Source organism: Triticum urartu, chromosome 5 (assembly GCF_003073215.2).
Source record: "Triticum urartu cultivar G1812 chromosome 5, Tu2.1, whole genome shotgun sequence".
In the NCBI taxonomy this organism is placed as follows: domain Eukaryota; kingdom Viridiplantae; phylum Streptophyta; class Magnoliopsida; order Poales; family Poaceae; genus Triticum; species Triticum urartu.
The window spans coordinates 581,513,696-581,525,631 of record NC_053026.1 but is presented as its reverse complement, the minus strand read 5'-3'; the positions used below and the strand labels follow the sequence as shown (position 1 = coordinate 581,525,631).

The 11,936-nt window shown below is 42.2% G+C and overlaps 1 pseudogene; it reads left to right on the top strand.

The window, feature by feature from the left end:
* The first annotated feature begins 2,369 nt into the window (after positions 1-2,369).
* Positions 2,370-11,936, top strand: part of LOC125507451 — a 44,744-nt pseudogene continuing 35,177 nt past the window's right edge.

Below are 11,936 nucleotides of genomic sequence, written 5' to 3'. Positions count from 1 at the left end.
AGTATTGTTCATGCTTGTTTGTCTAACAAGCATAACTGAAAGCTCACACAAATTCTTCAAGTTTGAAACCTTTCATCTCTACGCACATGAGTAACATACATGTTAGTTGCCATGGAAGTCTTGCCAGTTCATCACTTGTGAAATCATTAGCATAAAACTTTGTAGCAAGCCTAACAATTCTCTGATCATAAGCAAAATAGACGAAGTGGACAAAATGCTGCATGCAAGAAAGTAGATCTGTGTTTACCTCATCAAATCTGCATTCAACTCACTAATTTGCTATCAATGACACTCACATACATATCAACTTTGAAGCGATGGTATTCGTTGCAACCATTAAGAAACCCCTTTAGGCCGGCCAGCGGGAAAGTAAGGACCCTCCATATCAACAATTTTGATCTTATGCTTTGTACAAAAAGATGTGACCTTTTTGAGAAAATCATCCCATCCAGGATCAGTCCTCAAACCCTCCAAGTGATACTTGTGATATCAACAAGCTCAATAGCATGAACAATATCTTGGTCTTGCTTTTGCAAAGCTCTACTCAACTCATCTGTGTATCCAAATATTTCTTGCATCAAGTGTGCCATGAAAACAAACTCAAATGATCGAAATGGTGTCAATATGGTTAGAGCCGCTTGCGCCTCCGCACCATGGTACTCTTTTCCAATCTTGATGAGGACTCGTCGTATTGCACCATACATGGACTCGTCGTATTGCACCATACATACAGATGACATGGTTCACGGTTTTGAAGTGAGAGCCCCAACGTGTATCACATGGCCTTCCCAAACCCATTTCCTGATTCAGCCCACTCCCCGTTTCTACTTCTTCCAATTCCAATGCATCAATGAGTTCCTCAGCCTGAGCTATACGAAGCATTCTCATCTTTTTACAAGACATGCCAAGAGCATTTAACAAGTGTGCAAGTTGTTGAAAGAACCAAGTACAATCACCACTCTCTTTAGCAACAGCAACAAGAGTTAACTGTAGTTGATGGGCAAAACAATGAACATAGTAGGCAGAAGGAGACTCATCCATAATCAGTTTTTTAGGCCATTAGCATTACCTTTCATGTTGCTAGCTCCATCATATCCTTGCCCACGAACCATTGCAAAGGTCAAATTGTACTTCATAAGCATTTGCTCAATTGCTGCTTTAAGTGTCAAAGAGGTAGTATCTTGAACATGAGCAACACCAAGAAATCTTACAACAGCCCTTCCTTTCTTATCAACATAACGCAAGCAAATTGCCAACTGTTCATTCTGATACACATCACTAGACTCATCTGCAAGTATTGCAAAGTGGCCACCATCAAGTTCTTCAATGACTAATTTTGTAGTCTCCTGTGCACAACATTTTATTAACTCATGTTGTATATCATGGTGAGTCATCTTGCAGTTCTGTGGAGCATTTTTGAGAACAACCCTATCAACCTCTTCAAAATTTCCAGCTAGCCAATTTAAAAGCTCAAGAAAATTTCCTTTATTTAGTGAGTTTTCACTTTCATCATGTCCTCTAAATGCCAAGCCTTGGTGCAATAGAAATCTCAAACATTTGAGTGTCCATGTCAAACGCTGCTTATACAAAGCCTTATATTGTGAGGTGTTTGAAGCAAAAGACTCCCTAATTGATGCTTGTGGTGTAGTGAACATATCATACTTCTCTTGAGCTTCAGCATGAGCACTACTAACCTCACCTTCATGTTTCTTCAATCTCGATTTCATGTTCCAGTTCCTAAATCCATTCTTCACAAATGCATCTCCACCGGGATATTTTGTCTTATCCTTGAACAGATAGCAAACAAAGCAGAAAGCACTTTCTTTTGTCACACTATACTCAATCCATGGAAATTCTTTAAACCAAGCACGATAAAAGCGACGGTCAACTCCACTTTTATTTGTATACTCAAAGTTATGATTCTTTGGTTGACATGGCTTCATCTCAATATATCTTCTTCTTACTCTATCTTGGTCATTGACAGCATACATTGAGATGGGAATCCGCTTCCCAGGATCATGTTCGAGTGCCTCCAAATCTGCTTCCATTGGTTCATCATCTGCATCACTTGTTTCAGCATCTTTATCAATTGGGGTTGGGGTTGCTTCTCTGCTCTCCGGTTCACATTCCGCATCCGGTGCTTGCACTAACGCCAATTGCAAATTGCTCTCAAGCTGAACATGATAGGTACAAGTACCCGATGCAGCTGCACTCTGATTCGGTGTAGAAGTTTCATCAATCTTCTTTGCTTTTGAAGCTTTTTCCCACAAAGCCAGAATCCTATTGCCACCACCAGTCCCATTCTTCTTCTTCATCTACATTACAACAAAACAAGGAAGAAATTAGCATCTACAGACTACAAACAGGATATGATGGTGGGCCGTGCGTTGCATCCACAAGCCAGAATCCTACAAACTGTCTACAAATTAACAAAACAAGGAAGAATCCTACTCCAGCTGCAAAATCAAATCAACTAAAAAACTGAAACTTTGTTTTCTTTAATACTGTACCTGAACGCAGGGCACTGACGCAGGCGGGAGAAAGAAGCTGCCGCTGGGCGGCGCCGCGGCGGGCGATGGGCGGCTGGGGCGGGGCAGCCGGCGGACGGCGAGCGCCGGGGCGGGGCGGCGTCGCAGCGATGCAGTCCGAGGGGCGGCCGGCGGACGGCGAGCGCCGGGGCGGGGCGGCGTCGCAGGCTCGCAGCGATGCAGTCTGAGGGGCGGCCGGCGGACGGCGACGTCGGCGAGCACCGGCGGCGCTGAGCGGATGAGGGCGGGGCGGCGGCCGGTGACTCGGTGAGCGGGAGCGGGGCCTGGGCGGCTAGGGCTCGAGCAGGGGAGGGGATTGGGGAACGACCGAACGAGGCAACGAGCGAGAGAAGGGAGCGAGCGGTGGGCCGTGCGTTGCAGCTATGTATTAATTTTTTTTGCGCTCAATAATGGGTATTCATACGAATACACATGAATACCCTCAGCGCCGCCAGTGCACCCTACCCCCCCCACACACACACATAGCACCGCCAATGCTTTTCTTGGCTCTGCCCATCCGAAAGTGACTGCTACATAGCATGTGAATGGTGGTGGTCGGCTATATGGTTGCTGCCTGTCAGGGCTAAAAAAGGTTCGCTGTGAACAATCACAGCTAGCCAACAACCGGATGCCAAATAAAAAGGTAATGACATGGTTGCTTTGAACGAAAGCAGAACAGTGTCGTTTCCTCTCGTCGACGAGCAATCTCTACTCTGGTGTGACCAACAAATACTAATGTGCCAACTACTTGGTGTGACCAACCTTGTGTGGCTTCAAATTCAATAGACTAACCTCTCATGGCTTCAAAAAATAAATCTACTTGGTGTGACCAACCTTTTGTAGCTTCAACATATGCCATATCTACTTGTAATGACAACTTTTTTGTAAGCCTTCAATATACATAAAATGTACTTCGCATACGAACAACCTTTGTAGCATCAATATGTATGAAATCGACTCAGTATGGTCAACAACTTGTAGCTTCTAGATAAACCAAATCTACTTGATATAGTCAGACTATTATTGTAGATCCAGTATCAAAAGGCAAAGGCTAGGGTTCACAAATATTTGTTGTTTGATCTCGTGAGTAATATAAAATTATTGCTTAACTAATTGAGTCAGTACGAGAGCAGTAGTACCTCCAACATACTAGGGATCGAACCCACGGTTTGACGTCATGTGCATCCATTCAAACAAATTATTCTTAAAGTGGGAGAGGATAGTGCTGTCAACACCCAGGCGACCGTGGTGACTCCTTGCTCTTAAGCTCCATGGCTCTATTCTTCACTAGGTGTTATGTTAGTGAGTGAGTGTGTATATCTAAATTATATTGTGTTTCTCAAGAAATAAATAAATATAGTAACATTCTTGAGGAGATGATCATGAATTTGATTTGCATTCTAGCCAAGGTTGAGAGCGCAAATTGTGAAATTCTCCGGTTGGCCCCAACAGACCGTTCATGTTTGTGCTACAAGTCGGAAAAGGCTCTATCTTTCTCTAACGCCATCGACGACTCAGATCTTCCCACAACATATCACAATCTCAACCCAATCAAAGTTTTCCTGCATTGAACCACTAGAATAAAGTTGCCCCCATTGCAACGCAAGGGTATTTAGCTACTAAGAGTAGTAACGGATGATTGTTTTTGGTATTGAATTTGTTAATTCATAGAACAAGAAGTGTTTTTATATATAATAACTTACGTGTGGTGTATTCATGTATAAAGGTTGTCTATGTTGTGAGTAGTTTGACAGATTTTATGAGCAAAGTATTTTAATCACTTTTTGAAAATTTGTACATGCATTGATAAATACTTTGAGCACTTTTAGACATTTTCAGAAGCACAATCAGAAATTTGATTGAGCACTTTCATAATTATGCACAAGACTTTCAATAGTAGTAGTTTCAACACTTAATAAGTCAGCTTCAAAACAATTCGTTATTTTTCTATTTATATTTTAGAAAATGAACCATCCAACATTTCCTATGACACTAAAAACCGCCGCATAATATTTTCATGCCTATTGACGGCCAAATGCATCGCCTAAAATCAAGCCAAGATGTCACGAAAGATGTCGAGGGGGCTGCCCGAGGAGGAAATCATATAATGACGGTTTCCAGCACAGAAAATGTTATTAGGTGACATTTGTTTTTGTACACGAGGACTTTCGTCACTAACAATTGCTAAATTTGTAGTGAACACTTTCCAAAACATCATCCGTATTCCGGACCCACCTGAATTCTAGACAAGGTTCCGGGATATATTTCGTCTTAGCTCAGACATACCGGAGTGCATGCAGCCTTGCTGGAACACTGTTCGGATTTAGGACTGCCCAGAACATCATCCGAATGTTCCAAAAGATATTTCGGCCATCACAGAAATGCCTTGAGTGGATTTTCAAGAGATATGGTGAACATATGGTGGAGAAAGAGAATGATCAATTTGGCTATCTATGTGTGATGTTTACTACACAACCTTCTTCTTATAGACTCGTGTTGGGCCTCCAAGCGCAGAGTTTTGTAGGAAAATAGCAAATTTCCCTCAAGTGGATGACCTAAGGTTTATCAATCCGTGGGAGGCGTAGGATGAAAATGGTCTCTCTCAAACAAACCTGCAACCAAATAACAAAGAGTCTCTTGTGTCCCCAACACACCTAATACAAGTAAATTGTATAGGTACATTAGTTTGGCGAAGAGATGGTGATACAAGTGTAATATGGATAGTAGATATATGTTTTTGTAATCTGAAAATATAAAAACAGCAAGGTAGCAAGTAACAAAAATGAGCAAAAACGGTATTGCAATCCTTGAAAATAAGGCCTAGGGTTCATACTTTCACTAGTGCAAGTTCTCTCAACAATGATGACATAATTAAATCATATGGAAATCCCTCAACATGCGACAAAGAGTCACTCCAAAGTTCCTATCGCGGAGAACATAAGATGAAATTGTATGTACGTAGGGTATGAAACCACCACAAAGTTATTTTTTCCGATCAATCCATTGGGCTATTCCTATAAGTGTCACAAACAGCCCTAGAGTTCGTAGTAAAATAACACCATATGATACACATCAATCAACCCTAATGTCACCTAGATACTCCAATGTCACCATAAGTATCAATGGGTCAATTATATGATATGCATCAAACAACTTCAGATTCATAATATTCAATCCAACACAAAGAATCTCAAAGAGTGCCCCAAGGTTCCTACCGTAGAAACAAGGACGGAAACGTGCATCAACCCCTATGCATAGATTACCCCAATGTCACCTCGGGAATCCGCAAGTTGAGTCCCAAAACATACATCAAGTGAATCAATAGAACACCCCATTGTCACCACGGGTATCCCACGCAAGAGATACATCAAGTGTCACTACAAAAAAAATACACTTCCGTGATGATACGTGTTTGTCACAGTAGGTCGCGTTTTCTGTCATGCATGTTCATCCATGACAAATTTATGACAGAATCAAGATAGTCATACCTGTGCTGTCGTAGAAGTGTTCCATAACATTGCCAAAATTATCATCACGGAAGTGTCCACTTCCATGACGATAAATCGCGCATCACAGAAGTGCTTTCGTCAAGGGTGACCGACACGTGGCATCCACCATAACGGAACGCCGTTAAGCTATCGGGTCGGATTTTGGATCCGATAACCCGTTAACAGCCACGACCAATGCCGATTTTCCACGTGTAAAATTCTCATTGGCTGATGGATCCAACGGGCGAGATGGGCCTATGATATGTTGACACGTGGACCGGCCCAAAAGTGGCCCACAAAGATTAAATGGGCCGGCCCAACCGAAGGCCCATAAGATTTAGCGGACCATAATGGGCCGGCCCGGCTAAAGGCCCACAAAATTTAGCGGACCATAATGGGCCGGCCCAGCTAAAGGCGCACACGATTTTGCAGACCATAATGGGCCAGCCCAGCTAAAGGCCCACAAGATTTTGCGGACCATAATGGGCCGGGCCAGCTAAAGGCCCACAAGATTCTGCCGACCATAATGGGCCGGCCCAGCTAAAGGCCCAACATTCTTTGTCAAATCGGCCCGTCAACGGCCTGTCCTAAACTTGTCATCAACGCGGCCCATGGTCACTTCTGGCTCGTTAACAGTCCGCTAAGTAATTGGGCCGAATTACGGCCCGGTGTATTTCCGGCCTATTAAAGGTCCGGCTTCGTTTGGGCCCATTTACAGGCCATCAAAACTTTTGGCCCATAAACGACCGTGAAGGATTTGGGTCATATTCGGCTATGTCTGACATTCGGCCTGTTAGAGGCCCACTATAGCTTTGGGCCACTTTCGGCCTGTTGTCATTTTCGGCCTGTTAAAGCCGGACGTAAACCATGGGCCATATGTGGCCCAACTTCATATCGGGCCCATTAACGTCCCATATAGAAATGACGATAATCTAGCCCAACCGAAGTTCCGGCCTGTTAAAGGCCCGTGTATTAGGTCGATGCATTTACGCCCGTCCAAATTTTGGCCTGTTAAAGTCCAGTGGGTTATTTGGCACAATCAGGGCCCAATCTCACTTTCGGTCTATTAAAGGCCCATGTATTTTATGGGCTCGAGATATTTACACCTGTAAACGGCCTATTTTTACTTGAGGGCCCAGATTATGTTTAGGCCTGTTAAAGGCCCACTATGGGCACAGGCCTACCAGAAAAATATGAAAGCTTATGCTGATTTAGGCCCAAATATTTTTAGTGGGCTACATGCCAATTTCGGCCCATAATCGTTTTTAGCCCAATTGGAATGGGCCCGATGAATGTTGGCTTGTTGGGCTCCTACGAAGCTTTCGGCCGATTACATTACTAAGATAAACTTACACTATACAAAAATAGCGTCGTAATTACTGCAGCCTGAGGCAGCATCATAAATGTTGTATCACAACAAAATAAATTCCAACCATACAACAAAATGCCTGTTGGCATAAAGTTTACAGTCCTTCCAGATAAAAGCACCATCAGATGTATAGAAGCACAGATCATTTTACCTGAGTGCTAATGTTTCAGGCTGTAGAATCTGATGGAGCAGGACGATCTCCACCTTTTTTTCGCCATTGCTCTTGAACAACGAAGCGAATGTCTGATAGTATGGTTTCAAAACCATTCATATCTTGACGACATTTCTCAACCACTATTCTTGTTTTTGAAACAATGTCCATTAGGGATTGGACTTGTGTTTGGAGCACAGATATATCACTCTGTCTAGCAGGAAGATTTTGTTCAGTAGGCGATTTGGACGAGGTTACCTTGACAACCAACCCAGAATTACGCAGGAAGGTGCTTTTTGCACTGTTAGTGGAGAGATACTGACGCACTGCAGCAAGAGGTGACATTGTGTCTATAGTAGCCTCATCACCTTCAGGTGGTTGTGGCTGTTCAATCATTTGTTCCATAGCTTCCTGAAAGTTTGAACTTGTAGATTAGTGTACCAGATAAGTTACTAATGAGACAAAAACAAACAAAGTAGGTTAAACGTTTATACATAACTTATTTTGGTGAACTACTGTAATACATTAGCATGCATTGTAGTGCCAACTACATAATAAAATCACTTTCGGAACATATATCCATGTAGCATGCCTACTGTATTGTCTATTTCCTCACATTCGTTGACATCTAAGGATAAAGAGACATGGTTTAAAGTAGGATGAACATAGTATGACATCATTCATATCATTGGCAAACAGATATAAAACAAATAGGCTATTTTATCATTGTGTGCGCACGTGAACATAACAACTAGATTACAGATCAAGACCAAAAGAATATCCTTCATCTCTTTTAAACCATGTAAGGTGGAATGATACGTTAAGACAACTGTGAATAAAAGTGAACAGAGTAACTGACATTGGCTGCAAACCAAGTAGTTAAATGAACACATCACAGTACCAATCAGTTCAAGGCAGCAGGAGTAAGGACTTAGAACAGCGGCTTGAACTGGTGTGCTCATGCCCTTCATCTTGCTGGTGTGGCAATCCTTGAAGATTTGCACTGCATTCGGTTCAGGTTCTTTTTGGTCCGCACGGGATTTCCTCTGTATTTGGAACAAGTCAATATAGATACGATAATATGGCACAAAAAAAGAAGGAAGTAGCAGCTATTTACAAGAGCCTCGTAGTGTGCAATATAGCTACGAGATCCTGTGGTCCGTTGGAATTTCAGTTTAGAACGGTTGGTTTTGTTCTTCAAACAGTTATCCTAGAAGAAGATACACTTGTAAGGCACATACATAAATACAAGTTCAATATGTGGTATGATCAAATACATATAGCCTACCTGATACTTTGGATCAGACCAGTGTTTAATGAGGGCTATCCAGTCTTCATCTGTAATATATTCCACTGGAGATGTTTGGGCGATTTCATTGTTAGCCTTGCCTTCAAAGTGAGATTTTCTAAGGTGGTACCTATACTGTCGCAGAGCAGACTGAAAAACATGAGTGCATGCTTGTCTAGTTGCATCATCTTTCGGATCCAACTTGAACCTCATCTGTTGAAAAAAGAATGTGAGTCTTATTAGGAGGAAGCTAGAAAGTATGGGACAGAGCAAGACAATATTACTAATTGCGATGAATAACATTACTTAAGGATAAATGGTCAAGGAAGGTGTTAAACTGGGTATTGTCTTTCTCATTCCTGTACTGGATCCACGTTGGGAGGATACATGCATGACACCTAACGGCAACGGCTGCCTATGATACTAACTTGGACGACTCTGTAGCATCACGTGGCCTTTTTAAACCTGCCTCAAAATGGATCTCCATTCTTCCTCCTTTAGATTTTGTTAATCTGTCAAGCATTATCCCTGGTGTCTGTTTCCGCTTGCGCCGTGGTGCTAGTTCAACAACGAATATGGAAAGTGTTAGTGTACATCAAACTGTGAGAGTACATATAAAGGAGCATGCAACTTCAACTTGACTCGGTCAGGTACCGTCTTGGTGTTGATGCTCATGAGGTTCATCTGATCTTGCCAAGTCCTGTTGTGTCAGCAGTGCTTCGGAAGTAGTGTTAGGTGTGAAGGCAGCTTGGGAACTGGCCAGTTCCGGAGCAAACGAACGAGTAACTGGTTGAGATGCTGGTACAGTTTAAGCGGATGCTGTAGCTGGTGGAGTAGGTGATACTATGTTTGTAGATTTAGCCGGTGGACTTGGACTTCTACTGCACTATAAGTACCAGCAGAATCTCGACGGCAGAACCTTTTCCGTTTCACCGGACGAGTAACAAAACTCCCTACTATATTATTTTCCTTGCTCTTTTTTGACTTTGCCATGTCAAGCTGTACCCACAACACAAAAGAATAAAATCACTCTTCAGAACTCATTGATGCATGATACAGACAAGCAATACTTTGATGTAAGACAACCGTATGAGGATGGAATATGTAAGAAAAATAGGACGACATGACATATTCACAGCTATGATGTGCAAACTAAGCAGAAGGATTTTCAAGAAAATAGAAGTAATGCAAGCTAGACACCATATGAAAGATGCAACCAATATTACTCTGCCAAGTTAAAAGTGTCTTGTCATAAGTGGCAATTCGAAAAATTAGAAGCAGTACAACATAGAAATCAATGCAAGATGCAGCCACTATCAAACTGCCATGTTAAAAGCGTCCAATCATGAGTGACTGATGCGGGATACACAACAGCAGTACTTTGATGTAAGAACATGGTATTATAGATAGATGCAGTGTATTCTAGACACAGAAAGCCATGCCATATGCACATGTATAACATATAAACTCAGCAGGTGCAATTTAATAAAAATAGAAGAAATACAGGCTAGACAACATATGCAACATGAAACCAATTATCACACTGTCAACTTAGAGCAAGCACCTGCGATGGTGGAGTACGGGAGATGAACTCATCATGTAGACTTGGGACTTCAACTTCATTAGCAGTAGAAGTGGCAAATCTAGAGAGTCTCTGCTTGCGTCGGTGCGGAGGACCACCAACATCCCCTAACTTACTCTTTTCCTTCCTATTTTCTGATATTGCCTTATGAAGTCAAAACCACAAGAAGATGAAAAAAAATTAGCTCATCATAACTGGTTGATGCATGATACAGACGAACACTACTTTGATGTAAGGCAAGCGCATGATAGGAGGATGGAATATATACAAAAAAACAGCGTTTCATATTCACACGTACGATAGCGTGTCTTATGGGTAAGTAATCGTTGCAGGTATAAGTTGTAAGCTACGCAGATGCAATTCAACATAATTAGAAGCAATACAAACTAGACATCATACAGAAAACGCAACCACATATAACAGTTCCAAGTAAGAGAAAGCACCGGTGATGGTGGAGTAGGGGAGATGTGCTCATCATGTACATGTATGTTCTAGAAACAGGAACACGTGTCATATTCACAGGCATTATGTGTAAAGTAAGCAGATGCAATTCAAGTTAGAAGCAATACAAGCTAGACATCATACACAACATGCAACCACGTATAATAGTGACAAGTTAGAGCAAGCACCTGTGATGGTGGAGTAGGGGAGTTATCATCTACACAGCTACGTTGACTGTCCAGCCTTGTGTTGTCTTGCGAATCTTGTTGGGAGGATGGCAGAGTAGAATCTGTAGAGACCCCCTGTTTGAGTTGCTCCGAAGGACCACCATCATCCACTGCCGGACTAATTTCCTTCAGCTGTAGTGATTTTGCATTGTGAAGTCAAACCGATAAGAAAAAGGGATTAGAAACACTGCAAGACACCATATGGAAGGTGCAATCAATATCACTCTGCTAAGTTAAAACTATCTCGTAGGTGGCGTTCATCGAACTAGAAGCAATACATGCTAGAAATCATATTCAAGACGCAAACCAATATCACACTGCCAACTTAAAGGTGTCCCATCATAAGTGACTGATGCAGGATACACAAGAAGAGTAGTTTCATGTAAGAACATGGTGTGATAGATAGATATAGTATGTACCAAAAACAAGAAAGCGTGTCATATTCACATGTATCATGTGTAAGCTAAGCAGATGCAGTTTACACTAATTAGGAGCAATACGAGCTAGACACCATATGCAACATGCAACCAGATATCACATTGCCAAGTTAGAGCAAGCACCTTGGATGGTGGAGTAGGGGAGCGGAGACTTGGACCTTGTAATGCACTATCAGTACAAGGATAATCGGTACAGATGCTCCGTTTACGTTGCTGCAGAGGACCACCATCATCGCCTTCCTTACTCTTTTCCTTCCTCTTTCTTGATTTTGCCTTGTCAAGTCAAACCCATAAGAAAAAGGAATAAAATTTGCTCTTCAGAACTCATTGATGCATGATACTAACGAACACTACTTTCATGTAAGGCAGCCGCATGATAGGAGGATGGAATATGTATGAAAAACAGGACGGCATGACATATTGAC